The sequence below is a fragment of the Callospermophilus lateralis genome, chromosome 1 (assembly GCF_048772815.1).
Source record: "Callospermophilus lateralis isolate mCalLat2 chromosome 1, mCalLat2.hap1, whole genome shotgun sequence".
NCBI lineage: Eukaryota > Metazoa > Chordata > Mammalia > Rodentia > Sciuridae > Callospermophilus > Callospermophilus lateralis.
Window position 1 is genome coordinate 91,753,231 of NC_135305.1, and position 16,528 is coordinate 91,769,758.

Here is a 16,528-nt window from a genome sequence, read left to right on the forward strand (position 1 = left end):
ACTCCTCTCTTCTTACATGCATTTTTTTTTATTTTATATGTTTGGAATCTTTTTTTTTATTTTACAATTTGTTCTAATCAGTTATACATGACAGCAAAATGATCTTCGATTTATTGTACACAAATGGAGCACAATTTTTCACTTCTCTGGTTGTGCATGAAATAGAGTCACACCATTTGCACAATCATACATGTACCTAGGGTAATGATGACTGTCTTATTCCACCATCTTTCCTACCCCCCATGCCCTTACCCCACCTTCTGGCCCATCCAGAGTTCCTCCACTCATCTCATGCCCCCCCTCCATTATGGATTAGCATCCACATATCAAAGAAAACATTAAGCCTTTTTGGGGGGTTGGCTTACTTCCCTTAGCATGATATTCTCTAACTCTATCCATTTACCTGCAAATGCCATGATTTTATTCTATTTTAATGCTGAGTTATATTCTATTGTGTACATATACCACAGTTTCTTTATCTGTTCATCTATTGAAGGGCATCTAAGTTGGTTCCATAGTTTAGCTATTGTGAATTGTGCTGCTATAAACATTGATGTTGCTGTTTTTAAGACCTTTGGATATAGACCAAGGAGTGGATAGCTTGGTCAAATGGTTGTTCCATTCCAAATTTTCTAAGGAATCTCCATACTACTTTCCAAATTAGTTGCACCAATTTGTAGTCCCACCAACAATGTATGAGTGTGCCTTTTCCCCCACATTCTTGCCAACACTTATTGTTGCTTGTATTCTTGATAACTGCCATTTTGACTGAAGTGAGATGAATTCTTAGAGTAGTTTTGATTTGCATTTCTCTAATTACTAAAGATGTTGAACATTTTTTCCTATATTTGTTGATTGATTGTATATCTTCTGAGTAGTGCCTGTTCAGTTCCTTAGCCCATATATTGATTGGGTTTTTTTTTTGGTATTAAGTTTTTTGAGTTCTTTATATATTCTGGAGATTAGTGCTCTGACGTGTGTGGCAAAAATTTGCTCTCTTCACCTCATTTATTGTTTCTTTTGCTGAGAAGAAGCTTTTTAGTTTGAATTCATTCAATTTACTGATTCTTGATTTTATCTCTTGCACTTTCCCTTTCATGTTCAAAACACTAGAAAAACTAGGGATAGTAACATGCCTCAACATAGTAAAAGCTATCTATGCTAAACTCAAAGCCAACATCATTCTAAATGGGGAAAAATTGGAAGCATTCCCTCTAAAAACTGGAACAAGACAGGGATGCCCTCTTTCACCACTTCTATTCAACATAGTTCTTGAAACTCTAGCCAGAGTCTAATTGTAGACAGGCAAAAGCAATTAAAAGGATACAAATAGGAAAAGAAGAACTCAAACTATCATTATTTGCTGCTGACATGATTCTCTATTTACAGGATCCAAAAAAATCCGTCAGAAAACTTGTCAAATTAAAAAATGAATTCAGCAAAGTAGCACAATATAAAATCAGTACCCATAAATCAAATGCATTTCTATACTTCAGTGATGAATCCTCTGAAAGAGAAATTAGGAAAACTATCCCATTCACAATAACGTCAAAAAAATAAAATACTCGGGAATCAGTTTAATAAAAGATGTGAAAGACTGCTACAATGAAAACTACCGAACACTAAAGAAAGAAATTAAGAAGACCTTAGAAGATGGAAAGATCTCCCATGCTCCTAGATAGGCAGAATTAATATTGTCAAAATCTTCTACTACCCAGAGCACCATTCAGATTCAATGCAATTCCAATTAAAATCCCAATGTAGTTTCTTATAGAAATAGAAAAAGCAGTCATGAAATTTATTTGGAAAAATAAGAGACCCAAAATAGCCAAAACAGTCTTCATCAAGAAGAATGAAACAGACCTACAAAGCTATAGTAACAAAAATGGCATGGTATTGGCACCAAAATAGACTTGCAGACCAATGGTACAGAATAGAGAACACAGAGACAAACCCACATAAATACAGTTATCTCCTACTAGAAAAGGGCACCAAAAACACACATTGGAGAAAAGATAGCCTCTCCAACAGATGGTTCTGAGAAAACTGAAAATCCATATGCAGCAAAATGAATCTAAACCCCTATCTCTCAAAACTCAATTCAAAGTGGATCAAGGATATAGGAATTAGACCAGATACCCTATGCCTAATAGAAGAAAAAATACGCTCAAATCTTTATCATGTTGGATTAGGCCCCGACGTCCTTAATAATGCAGTACTTGTTAACCTCTATTGCATCATACTTGCTAAAGTCCCATTAGCTAAAACATGTCACATGACCAAGCCCCAGACTCAGTGAAAGTAGAGGGAGTAGCCAGTGTAACCATCTCCTTCATAATCCATGGCTTAATTGTAAGTCATACACACAAGACACACAAACACACACACACACACACACATACATGTGGAAACATACCAGTATGGTCTCACTGGTTATTCTGTAATGTATTATTCTGTGTATTTCAAAATATCTTATAATGAGTATGTGTGTGTATTTTGGGACTGGAGGGGTACCAGGGATTGAACTCAGGGATGCTTAACCACTGAACCATATCCCCAGACCCTTTTGTATTACATTTGGAGGCAGAGTCTCAGTAAGTTGCATAGGGCCTCAATAAGTTGCTGAGACTGGCTTTGAATTCATCCTTCTTCCTCAGCCTCCCAAGCTGCTGGGATTGCAGGCATACACCACCCCACCCAGCTATGAGCAAATATTTTATTATAATAAACGAAAAGTATACACTAAATTAAGAAAGTATGGCTCTGAGTTTGGAAAACTCAATATATGATAATAGATGGATTCAGAGGGATTGGATAGATGAATCAACTGGGGTGGTAGCTTTTTAGATGTGGCATACGAGATGGGGGATAGGTGGGATCAATAATAATGCGCCTTGATTGGTATATCCAAGATGGAGAAAAGGGATGTAGGGCAACTTTCTTTGGTAAAGTCTCATTTAATCTGTAGAGTTTGAAGTTCCTCTGAGACCGTGTGGTTGGAAATCCAACAGATGTTGGAAATCCAGAGCTAGAATTCAAAGTAGGAGTAGGGGCTGGAGAGAAATGTTTTTTGAATCCTTGGTAGTCATTATGAGAAAAAAAAAAAAAAAAGCATGCTTGCCCAGGGAGTAGTTCTGGAAGGGGGAGGGAAAAAAGGACAGAAGATAAAGCCCTTGGTTCACCAAATTTAAAGCCCTGGCAAAAGAAAGGCTAGGTTATTTCCAATTCCAGTTATGGCTTCAGTGTGACTGTACTCACAGTGCTGTCTCTGACCTCGGTTCCACTTAGGTCCCCCGTCCTACACCATCTCAGCACCCAGGCTACTCATTTGGATCACTTGGCATGTTTGTAATTCCACAATCATTTATGTGAGTGGTTGCCTGATGGATGTGTTCTCTACCAGACTGTCAGCTCCACGAGAGCAGAGACAGGGTCTGTCTTTTTCTCTATTGTTGATCGTTGTTGTCCAGCATGGTAATTGGCATGGGTTTTCTGGGAGGATGAGTGAATGAAATGTGCAGCAAACAAACCAAGGTAGTAGGATGGATAGGGAGCCTCCATCAGGATGGATAAGGAGGATTCAGAGATGTCAGGGGCCCAGTTCACAAGAAGTTTCAGAAGAGTTTCGAGGAACGAGTAGATACCAGTGCCTGCCAATGAGCTCCAGGAAGATCTAAAAAGAAAAAACTGTTTTAGAGTAGGGATGGAAACAGGTCCTGGGGAAAAGGAACATGATCAGTCTGTCAAGAGCACACGTTGGCCGATAGGTCTTGGAAAAAAAGGAGTAGAAACTCTTCTGAGTAGGAGAACCTGCAAAGAAGATTGGGAAAATATATAAGGAGAAGGCAGTTGCATTACCAACTGGACATCATGGCTCAAGGTTAGACGCTGGGTTGACTACTTTCAAGTTGTGAATTGAATTTTTCAGAGTATCCCTAGGAAATGGACTTCTTATTTGAAAAATCAAATTGTGCTCACCCATCCTGTCTTCTTCCCCCAAAGCTACTGGGTTCCCCCCCACTCCCCAGAAAGCCTATCAGTGTTGCCCCTTCCCATCAACAAGTCTGGTGAGGAAAATCTTCCATTAGAGCATATCAGGTTGCCTGTGCTGAAATCTTCATTAAAATGGCATTATTAGCTTGAATATTATGCACTAATTAGATGAGTTTCAAACCATGGTTCTTATTCTGGCAGCATTCACCTCCTCTGGGACATTTTTAGACATGCAAATCCTCAGGACTCACCTTGGACCTACTTAAGATGCCGGCTCTGGGGCTGGAGCCCAGCAATTGGTTTTAACATCACTCTGCAAGTGATATTTACCAAACCTGGAGAGCCACCCTCCTGACTTCAAAAATAATCCAGCAGTTGCTGTAAACTAACTGGCTCTGGCTGACATTTTTGCAGGAGCCTCTGAGCCAAGGTGGATGTTTCCTCCTGCTTCATTCTTGGAAATGCTTTTGAAGTTATCCACTTAAAACCTGCTTTGGAATTCCCTGAGCTGGAAGAACTGGACTGATAAAATTAGAGGCCCCCATCATATGACTGCTCCATTTTATGAGGTCAGCAGGTTCTGCTGGGATCCCAGGCAGCTTTCCAGCTTGCCTCTGATCTGCACACAAGGTTCTGAGCCAGCAGGGGACTCCTGGGCCCCCGGAATTTGGTATTTTAAATTGTAGGCTGCAAAGGACCACAGAGTCCTGAATTGCAAGCTTGGAGGATAAGGTTTCACATGGGGCAGCTGCAATTCATAGTAGTGGCAGTGGTGTCTGGGACCTAAGGCTTTGAAGACATGGTGAGATGGCTGTTGCCTAATGAAAACCAGACCCAGGCCCACCAGCAGCTGCCCTCACAGTGACTCTGCACCCCCACAGTGAGGGCCAAGGTACCACACTGAGTCATCAATCCCCTAAATGCACCTTTGGGTTCCCCAGGAGATAAAAGCCAGCTTGGTAGGGATATCTGCTATTGCTTTGCAGGGGCTTGACCTCTTAGCTGTAGCTCTCAGTATGTTCATCCAGCAGCAGAAGCTAATTGCCAGAGAGGTAGGCGGTATTTTCCTGTTTGTAATGCAGAGGCATAGATAACCAGAGGCCAAACAGATCCCCTTATAGGAGCTAACTCCAGAAACCAAAGGTTGGAATTTCACAGACAAACAAGGCTCACAATGCACAGTAGGTGCCCCTTGGACCCTGAAGCAGATGCTTGCTGGCATTTTGAAAGCCTGTCCATGTGGTGTTTTGGGGACCTTGCTGCCTGGGATTTTTGTTCCAGCCTGTTTAACACTGTTGAGCACAGTGTTGTGGTTAGATCCTAAGGAGCAAGGGCCATTCTCCTTCCCTTGAAACGTTCCTAGGTGGCAAGTGAGAGCTGTTAAGTGCCTGCCATATATCTGGGGATCTCCCTGTCTCCTTTGGCAAAACCTCTGGGCTTCCCTACAGACCACAGACATGTGTCCAAGACAACTACATTTTTTCCATCTTACACACTTCTGTGGGTATGTCTTCCTCTGCTGCTGAAGCCAGAGGAAGGACAGGAACCAATGAGCAAATCTTTCCAAATACTTGCTCTCCCTTCCCTCCAGTGAGTAGACTTTTAATCATATTTATTCCAACTGGTAGCCCCTATGCAAGACTTTCTGGGCAAAATGTTGATAGTAGTTTCTCATCAAGAATATTTAGATACCTAAGCTAAGTGCAGTTAGTGCATGCTGTAATCCCAGTGATTCAGAAGGCTGAAGCAGGAGGATTGCAAAGCCAACCTCAGTAACTTAGCAAGACCCTTTCTCAAAACAAAGTTAAAAAGGGGTGGGGGTGTAGCTCAGTGATGGCCTGCCCCTGGGTTCAATCTCCAGTACCACAAAAAAAAAAAAAAAAAATCTAAAAATTCCATAATTCTGTTCTCCTATATCCAGAGAAATATATCTAGTTAATAATGGAAAGGAAGGAAAGAAGAGGTCAAGGATTTCAGCTCAGCTGCAGAGGTTCTATAACAGTACTTCATGGCAATTTAAAAATAATGTACATATGATTCTAATTTTTTAAAATGTGTATATTCATTTTAGGAAGGTCTAGGATATATAACGAGACTTTAATGAAGTTCCTAGGTAGCAAGATTACATCTGATGTTTCTTTAATTTTTTTTCTATATTTCCTAAATTTTCTGCAGTAAAAAGGAAGAAAGAGAAAGAAAAGTGTGCCTTGTAAATGACTTCTTTTTAAAAGATTCCTGTGAAATATGACCTCATAACTGCTGCTTCAAACAACTCTCAGCCCGGAGATCCTAACGGGCTGGTTTATATTACAGGGAGTGAAGGAGGTTTGCTTTTTGCTGATTAACGAGGCCAATGCCTCTGACAAAAGCCAGGGGTGAATTTTGCCTGGCCTAAAAGGAAGAGAAGCCTTGCAAAGAGGTGAAGGGTCAGTGTTGAAAGCCAGATGAAGAATGTTGACTGTGGCGTCAATTTGGATTCACAGACCCCGTACTGTGTTAGCTAACTAGTATTCCTAGTATTCTCTGAAAGCAGAAATCTCTTTCCACTTGCATGTCCCGATAATTGCTCTTATTCTTTCCCAGAAAAATAAGACCTGGAATGACAATCTTAAGACGGTGGCAAAAAGTAGTTTAAAAAGAGCGGTCTTGATCCCAGCTGGGCATAAAGGACACCGCGATTTTGGGAAGAACGGGTCTATGTCAATTTGATGTGTGCTGGGAGTAGTAGTTCAGCAGAGTTCTGTGTGAAAAACAGTACCTCCTTCCTGCCTGAAAATAGGAGATCAGATGTTAAGCTGGGCTTTAGAAATAGTCATGCCATGGTGTCTTGACAGGCTGGGGATGGAACATGAGCACAGGGAAGAGGAGGGGAGGGAAAGGGGAGGAGGGTGATTTTATCCAGTTTGGAAGGGACCTGAATTCATGAAAGCTGAAGGATAGAGCCCGAGGAAAGTGCCTAGAGGAGAAGCCTTCATGCCAAGTCTTGACCAGCCTGAAGGTGGGATTTCAAATTTGTGTCCGGGAGTCTACACAGCAGTTCAACAAAAAAATAGGAGGACTGGGCTGGGGATGTGGCTCAAGCAGTAGCGCGCTCGCCTGGCATGTGTGCGGCCCGGGTTCGATCCTCAGCACCACATACAAACAAAGATGTTGTGTCCGCAGAGAACTAAAAAAAAAAAAACAAAACCAGGAGGACTGACTTGGGGGCCAGCTTTTGTGTGCAGTGTCAGGCACCAAATCACTGGGCTGCAGCTTACTTTGAAATGCATCCCCCCCAAATAAGACGGATTGATCTGGGGTCAGACCGATAGCTGTGTGAAAAAGCAAGTCAAGCAAAACGCTCAGTGTAGGATATAGGCTGTGGACCTCTGGGTGTTTGTGGTACACTTTCCTGATGGTTTGAAATTTTTCATAATTAATGTTGGGATCACAAAGAGAGGTCAGGGCTGGGATGTAGCTCAGTGGCAAAACGTCTGCGTTGCATTCACAAAGCCCTGGGTTCTACCCCGAATTCCAAAAAAAGACAAAAAAAAAAAAAGAAAAAGAAAAAAGAACCCCACTAATAATAATAATAATAATATGATGATGATGATGATGACGACGACGACTAAAAAGGACAATTAGATGGCAAAGCCTAAACTCATGGACATTTATAGGGGGTGGTGGGATCTAGGTTACAGGGAATCCTAAACTCAAAATGGTGGAGACCAAAATTAGCTCCCAAACCCGTAATTATTGGCCTGATAACTGACCTGCAGGCATTTAAAAAGTGTGCTTGTGTGCCGCTCACTCCCATCCTCACAGCACCACGTTCACAGTGAGGAAATACATAAAACACAAAAGGCTGCATGTTTGAGGGAAGCCTAATCAATAGAAAGGGAAGATGGGAAATAAGATAAGATTGGCCCCTAGAAGTACATGCCACAAGGTTCTGAACAAGTTGCTAAAAGAAAGTGTTAGGGTTTAGATGTGAGGTGTCCCCCAAAAGCTCCTGTAAGAGGCAATGCAAGAATTTTCAGAGGTGAAATGATTAGATTATGAGAGGTGTAACCTAACCTTGGATTAGCCCACCAATATGGATTAATTGGGCCGTGACTATAGGGAGGTAGGGAGTGTCAGAAGGGAGTAGGTCATTGCAGGGTGTGCCTTTGGGGTTTACCTTTTGTCCCTGGTGAGTGGAGCTCTCTCTACTTCCTGATTGCCATGTCCTGAGATGTGTTCCTCTGCCACGCCCTTCCACCATGATGTTCTGCCTCATCTCCGGCCCAGAGCTTTGACACTGGCTGACCATGGACTGAACATCTGAAGCCATGAGCCAAAATAAACTTTTCTCCTCAAAGTTGTTCTTGTCAGGTCTTTTGGTCATAGCAGTGAAAAAGTTGACTGAAACAAAAGGCCACGAAAGGTGGAAGCCCAGAGGAGAACAGAACAGTGGCTGTCTTTACCTGTCACTAGCTGAGGTGGTAGAGAACCCAGTACTGTTCTCATAGAAGATGCAAAAGCCAATTCGCTCTGGTTGTTTCTTATCCTTCCCCCAGTGAAAACCAGGGAGCAATAAAAAAGCAATTTAGGAAGAGCAACAGGGAAGGAAGGTGGCAACAGTTATTTTTTCCTGAAGAGAAATGTCTTTGGATGATATTTGCTGCATTTTCTGAGTGTATTGGGCAGATGGTTCCTTCTTGGGTAAAAGCACCCTGAAAACATGGTGGGGGGAGGGTCTCAAGTTCTTAGAAATACTTGGTGTAAGGGAGGAAAATGGTATTAATTGGAGAGTCCCCATGGTTTAGAAGGATATCTGGACTCATATCATCATAACCCTTTAGATTAAGAAAGACCAAAAAAAGAACCCCATGAAAGTTCTGCAGCTCTCTTTCTTTCGAGTTTGATGTGACACCGGGGAGGAAGTTTGAGATGAAAGAAAGGGGTGCCAGTTGGAGTCCGGAGCCCCACGCTTTGTTCTTACTATGCAACGTTGCCCTGCTGTCCTTGCATCCAAAGCAGAGCTAATGACAGCAACTCCATCTGATATCATGCAGAGAACAAGAGAGTGCTTGTGAAGCATGTGGCTCAGTGTGTCAGATGGAGATGGAGAAAAATGCTTTCTTCCTCCTCTTTTCAACATGATATCCAACTTAACAGCTACACTGAATTCTTAAATTGTCTGCTAGGCACTGTGTGCAGTCCCCTCCCTCGCCTTACTACTGAGCCCGGAGATGGTGTGGCTGGTCCACTGGGCGCAGAGCTTGCTTCATCAGGAGCCCTGGGTCCCTGGGGCTTGGCGTGGGCTGTTAAGTTTGAGGGTCTTCACACTGTTCTCCCTTTTCCTTGCAGAGGAGATGGTGAATATACTATAAGACAAAACTGCCCCGGGCATCATTTCATGCCTTTGTGTCCCCCAAATCATGCAAATGATGGTTAGAACTCAGAGAAAAACTGGGCCTCTGATTTTATCATTTGGGGAGGGTTGGGGAGGAGGAGAGAGAGAAGGGGGGAAAAAAGACGGAATGTGAGTATACATAGCTGTGACTGGAGCCAGTTGTCTGTGCTTTAATAATTATATCCACTTCATAAGGTTGAGACCTCTTGGCTTTGCTTTTGCTTGGCAAGGTGTGCTGTAAGAAGCTACCCATATCCTCTGCCTAGATTTTTTCCCCATATTTTTATTGGTGCATTATAATTGTACATAATGATGCGATTTGTTGCTCTATATCCATACATGCTCACAATGTAACAGTATCCTTTGGCCAATATCATCCCCCACTATTTCTCCTTTGTCTTCCCACCTCTCTCCCACTGTCCCCCTTTTTTTTTTTTAACTCTGCAGGTCTTCCTTTGATTTTTATGAGATCTCCACCCCTCTCCCATCTTTCTTTCCCTTTTTCCTCTCTGGCTTCCACATTTGAGAGAAAACATATGACCCTTGACTTTTTGAGTTTGGTTTATCTTGTTCAACATAAAGATTTCAAGTTTCATCCATTTTCCTACAAAAGACATAATTTCATTCTTCCTTATAGCGGAATAAGACTCCATTGTGTATATGCTACATTTTCCTTATATATTCATCTATTAATGAACACCTAGGCTGCTTCCATAGTTGGGCTATGATGAATTATGGTGCTACAAACATGGGCATGTACATATCACTATAGCATGATGAATTTGATTCTTTTTTTAATTTTTTTTTTTTTTTTTAGTTGTAGGTGGACACAATACCTTTATATTTTTATGTATGTGGTGCTGATGATCGAACCCGGGTCTCTGCTGAGCCCCAGCCCCAGCCCAGCCCCAACTTTAATTCTTTATCTACCTCGAATTTAATCTCATTATTTCTCCATCTCCTCTCCTGACCACTTCTCACCCACTGGATCCTGGCATCCACCATTCCCTGGAACTGCTTTCTCTGGGAATACCAGCCTTTAATTCCCTTTAATTCTGCAAAATCTGAATTGTTGTCTCGCCCTCCCCTGCGCCTTGTGCTCTAGGTCTTCCTCCACCTTCCTGGCACTTCCTTTGCCATTCCCTGATAGGCTCCTGTTCCTCTTCCCAGCTCTGAAATGGTGATGGCCTAGGGCTTCTGTCCTTGGTTGTCCTCTCTCTCTGCTTATCCTCCTGAGTAATCCATCCCCTTCAAGCACCATCCTCCTGATGTCCAAATCTAGAGCTTAGAACAGCTGGGCTACAGCCAGTTACTGGTTCACACTCCATTCAAAGACTCCAGGTCTTGAGCACCATGTGTCTAAGACCTAACTCGCCATCTGTGCCCCGCTTCGCTCCTAAGCAGATGGTCCCTCCAGCCCCTAGTTTCACAAGCTGGAAACTGAGGTGAGATTGCTCTCACTTCCTCATATCCATTCATTCATAAAACCCTACCAGCTGCTCATCATGTTTAGAAATAACCCAAGACTATTTTCCTGACCAAGCCTTAACCTTTTCTAACACGGACCATCTTGGGTCTCACTGTCTCCAGTATTGTCACCCCCAATGCCAGTTCATTCTTCACACCAATGGCTATTATTGGATATCTTCTGCCCTAAATCATTGATGGTCATGCCTTGCCCTGCAAATGCAGTTCAAACTCCCCAGTGTGGCTTACCAGATTCTCTGAACAGGCCTGCCCCTTCCTGCTTCTGCAGTGTAATCTTCCAGCTTCTTCCCCCCGGCCCTCTTGGGTCAGTGTATAGTCCATGAGTGGGCTGTGCTCACCCTTTGCCATGGCTTCCAAGCTCATTCTGTTCCTGTTACCCTACCTAGAACACTCCTGTCCCCTCTGCCTTGCAGGTTTATAGTTGTCAGCTCAGGAGTCTCTTCCCAAGGAACTGTCCAGTTTTGGATAGTGTCCTTCCAGTAGCCACAGAGCAGTGCTTGACCCTTGAGGGTGCTCATCCTGTGGCTGATGTACTTGCCTGGTTCTTCTGTTAGACTTGGATGCCTGAAGTCAAAGGCAATATTTGCTCATCAGCACCCAGTAGAGCCTGGTGTGTAATACGTAATCCTTAAGTATTTTATCCATGCGATGATAAATGGATCCATTGTAGAGCATTTATTAAATACTTATTACATACTGTTACATCTCATGTATTATACTGTCACATAATAAATGCAGTGGAAAGTTAAGTGCTGGAATCCTCAGAGAAAGGGAGGTAGAGTGAGTTCTTGACTCTAGTCCCCTTTAGGTTATCATCTGTCCTGGATGATAACCAAGCACAAGTGTCTTTAGAGTTGGGAGTGTAGCCCTTACACATTTTGTAGTCCCTATAGAGATCTCTTGTGTGCGTTCTCTCAGGAATCACTAAAGTTCATCAGTCAGCAGCCCCAAGCCACCCAGTCTGCAGGGACGTCACCTAGCTTGTCTCTTCCACACCATGACTTTTCTTCACCATCAGTGTGTGCCTGGCATTGTCCCCGTCATCACTTCTAATTCTTTTATAAGCCTCACTCTGCCAGATACTACACAACTAAACAAGACATCTGCCCTCAAGCACCTTGCCTTCTTGAAAGTTTGTTAGCAAACCAATTGCATGCATTCTGTGTGTTTCTGGGTGCTGTCCATCTTAACTTCAGAACTTGCTCTTGAAGTTGTTTCTTTTTCTAAATACATCACTGCTATCAGCTGCTTTTGTACCATTTGCCTCTCTTCTCAAAGTGGCATGCAGAAAAAGAAATTGCAGTTTATTGCAGCTTTCATCTGATGGGGCTATGCTGCTTTCAGAAGATGCTGACCAAGCACCATGCCTCCAACAAACATATCCCCATGGGTCTATGTTGGAACCTAGGAGATTCTCAGCAAGACACATATCCCCTGTCTTGTAGGGCATGATGTAACGTGGGACATGTTGCATCAGAAAAGAGGAAACTTAACTTGCTGGCTGCTACCCGCTTCCCAGTCCTGGGGCCACATGTGGCTAAGAGAGCACCTAGCGATTAGGCAGAAGGCATTGCCATGGGTTGTGATGAAGAATCGGACCACCTCTAGGATAGGCTCAGAACCCTTCTGCCCTCATGGACAGCTCAGATAGCTCGCGTCTCCCATTACTGCCTGTAGGATGGGTATAGATGTAAATTCTCCCCACCCTGCTAACCTTACCCTGATTGGTTCCTGTACATTATATTAGCTCTTTGTTTTTTCTCAATAAATGAGATGCTGCTTTGACTGTTCTCCCTGGTGCGTCTGATTGTCCTCCGCCAGGGAGGGCTGGGTGTGGGCGGCCAGGCGACCTTTGACCTTTCTTGGCCCGTCCTGGTCAGGGCATGCTCCCCCAATCTCTCTCGCAGGTCAGGAGGGAAGGGGGGGTGCTAAAAACCCCAACACTGTCTCACCCCTGCCTGGTACCCAAGCAACACTGTAGCTCCTCTCAGCTCTTTGAGGGCAGAGATGATGAATGGCACAGCTTCTAAACTGTAAAGAGGTATTCAATCTAAGTTTGTGAAATTAGCAGAAGGAGGAAGGGAAGTTAGGGAGGGGCGGAACTGAAAGTGAGATATCAGATTTTCTTCCAGGGCAAGAAGTTAGATAATGTCAAATAGAAGATTTGGTAAATAGGTTGGTGCTTCTTCATACGTATGAAATTTCTTCCCAGAGAGTACCTGATGTGCTAGAAGAATCTGATAACTGAAATAAGTATCCCAAATTTGGAGAGTGTCCAGTAAGGTTGGAAATAACATTAGGATAGTTACATAACAGGACATCTGAGAACACTCTAAGGGCTGCATCTCTCAGGAGGAAGAGGCGCAACGTGCTGAAGAGACCCAAGGAAATGAGCATCAGTAGCAGCTGCTCTTATTAACACAATGGTTCCTGTTTTGAAACTCAAACTATTAGAATTGAGCATCTTATATTCTGTCTCTCTTGCCCCTAAAGCTGTCCCATCTAAGTTCTATATTTCAATTTTTCTACTTTCCCTTACTCTCTTACATTAATACTATTTAGTGTCAATTTTTGGAGATGTTAAATGGGGTTTAGCTCATGTGCCATTTTCAGTAGATTACTTTTAGCTCCCTGGAGTTGAATTGAGAACTATTCTGAAGTTGAATGTAAGTACAGTGTGGGAAATTTCCATGGGAAGAGGTGGAAAGGGTGGAGAGTCACAGTGTGCATGCCAAGTGTTTACCATCTCTGTTCTAGAGTCCAGTAGAATGAGGAGACCAGGGGGTGGTAGCTTTCATCTTTTTACCTAAATAAGAGTCAGCTAACAGCTTGGGAGGTTGAAATAGGAAGATGGCGAGTTCAAAGCCAGCCTCAGCAACTTAGGAAGGCCCTAAGCAACTCAGTGAGATCGTCTCTAAATAAAATACAAAAAAAGGGCTGGGGATATGGCTCAGTGGTAGCACCCCTGGGTTCAATCCCTGATACCAAAAAACAAAAACAAAAAAGTCATCTCAATTTCATTTTCATTCAGAAAACATTGGCTTTCAGATCATGTTCTACAGTGGCTAGAGAGTTAAAAAGCTGAATAGTACCTCAACCCTCAGCCTTTTCTCAAGCCTGTTGATATATATTTTTTTAATTTTATGTGGTTCTGAGGATCGAACCCAGGGCCTTGCAGGGCCTTACACATCCTAGGTGAGCACTCTACTGCTGAGCCTCAACCCAGCCCAAGCCTGTTGATATCTGATACTAAATCAGACCTCATGACTATAGAACGGGCAGGAATAAGAGACTGTCCTTCCACTGTCAATATTTTCCAGTGGTTATTTCAGAGGCAATTTAAGCTTCTGAAACTTGAGCTCAACTAGATACTCCTAACTTAGCATACAAGTTGCCATCCAAATTGCTAACTTGGAATCTTAGATTTGTATATTGGGAATCAGAATGTGCTGGGGAGTGGCCAATGGCTTTGACCTGCCGCTAGGCATATTTCATTCATGACTGTCATGCAACTGCACATAGCAAGGACGAATCCATCCAGTCATCTTATTTGAAACATTCTTTGTCAGAGAAACCAAAGTGTAGTCTGTGTTTTTTACCCACCCTGGAAATGTCTGAGCTGGAATATCGGAAATTTGAAAGCAATTTGGCCCTTAGGCCTCTGGGCCCCATCAGTCAGTAAACAGTCCTTGAACTGCTCTCCATGTACTGGTTATAGGCACTGCAGAGGTAATTATGTGTTTAAGAATGTCTGAGCCAGGTGCTGTGGTGCACACCTGTAATCCCAATGTCTCGGGAGGCTAAGGTGAGAGGATCATGAGTTCAAGCCAGTCTCAGTAAAATGAGGCCCTAAGTAACTCAGTGATACCCTGTCTCTAAATAAAATACAAAAAAGGACTGGGATGTTGCTCAGTGGTTAAGTACCCCTGGGTTCAGTCCCCCTGGTACCAAAAAAAAAAAAAAAAAAGAATGTCTGAGCCTCATCCACTAGGAACTTTTACACTTGAGAGGAGACAGACAAAAGCATCCCAACAAATAAATACTGCAAAGATACCAGTAAGTAGACCCAGAAAAACACAATGTGAACAGGGTACTCTTTACCTTGGGAGTTCCTGGAGGAGACAGCATTCGCATTTCATCTAGAATGAGACCATGAGATGGAGTTTGTGTTGTAAAGCTCTTGGGGAAGGCCCTTCCAAGCCAGAGAAACAATGAAATCAAACCTGTCCAGTGGAAAGAAGGAAAGCTGGAGTGGTTGGAGTAAGGGAATGACCAGAGACCTGTCCATTACCCCGGATTTTATGTTCGCTAAATCTTTGTTGGTAGTGGCTTCTTATAAGCCTTGAGAACATTTATTGCACTTCCTGGAGCTGCTTTCAAATAACCCAGTGCATTTGATTAGATGCACTTGCTTAGTTGTCCAAAGAGAGGGTGAAGAATTCTGGAAGTCAAGGTGAACCTTCCAATGGCATAACCCTGTGGAGGGAGCCAAGTGGAATAGGTGGAGAACATCTCTGCTCTTCAGAGCCTGTGCAGGTGGTGAGAGTGCAGGCTACAGCGACCAGTCACCCCAGCACATTAGCCAGGTGGAGAAGGAGCCATATCACCATCAGCAACTGACCTACTCCCTAGAAAATTTCCTTGGACACTTGTGCTTCTACCTGTGTGCTGAGGCTAGTACGGGCCTTCCCTACAGCCTTAGCCATTTGCTCATTGGATACATGAACCCTTCAAAGCAGCATGTCCAAAATACCTTCCCTATAAAACCTGTATCCACCTCTGAATTCTTTCTTTCCAACTGCTGGCTGCAGTCTAGGCTCAGGCCCCTAGCTTGGGAACTGACAAGTTGTCTCTCTGCCCTGAATGACTTGGTAGATCCCTCTGTGGACAGCCTTCGTCACAGCTCCCTCCCCAGGCAAAGCCATTTTGGTTCGTCCTTTTCAAGTGCTTACTTTGGTTGGTCCTTTTCAAGTGCTTACTTTCACCTCTTTCAACTTTCCAACCTCTATGGGGCCAGGCTCCTCTGTGCATCTCTGGGCACACACCTGACACACCACACATCATATCCTGATTTGACTGTAGCTTCAAAGAGGCTGTGAGCGCCTTGCAGGCAGGGGCATGTCAGAAAACCATCGTCCATGCTCAGCCACTACACACAGTACAGCTCCAGCAGTGTGGCTGAGTTGCTGAGCAGGTCCTCTTTGTATGTAGTGATTTTATCTATTTTCTCATTATCATCAAAGGCACACCAAGTGAAAATGGGTACTGAATATGGGTAGCTGTTTTCTTCTTCATAATCATCTAAATATATTCAAATTCCTTGCATGAAGCAGCTAAAGTTACTTTTAGAATGTTTTGTGGAGAAATGTATATAACATCAAATTTTCCATTTTTGCCATTTTTCAGCGTATGGTTCAGTAGTGTTAGCATATTCACACTGTGTGTAGCCACCACCACCCTCTGTCTCCTGCACTTGCTCATCCCAAACTGAAATTCCATTCACATTACATAGTAACTCCCTATTCCCCGGATGGTCCCATTCTCATTTCTGCCTCTGTCAGCTTGACCACTCTGGGTCCCTCATGTAAGTGGAATCATGCATCATCTATATTTTTGTGACTGGCATGTTTCACTTAGCATAGTCTCTTCAATGTTCTTCTACATTGTAGC

General features: G+C 43.2%; 1 protein-coding gene across 4 annotated transcripts in view; it reads left to right on the forward strand.

Annotated features, from left to right (window-relative positions):
• Positions 1 to 16,528, forward strand: part of Eepd1 (endonuclease/exonuclease/phosphatase family domain containing 1) — a 168,985-nt gene that overhangs the window by 103,033 nt on the left and 49,424 nt on the right. The window lies entirely within an intron of this gene.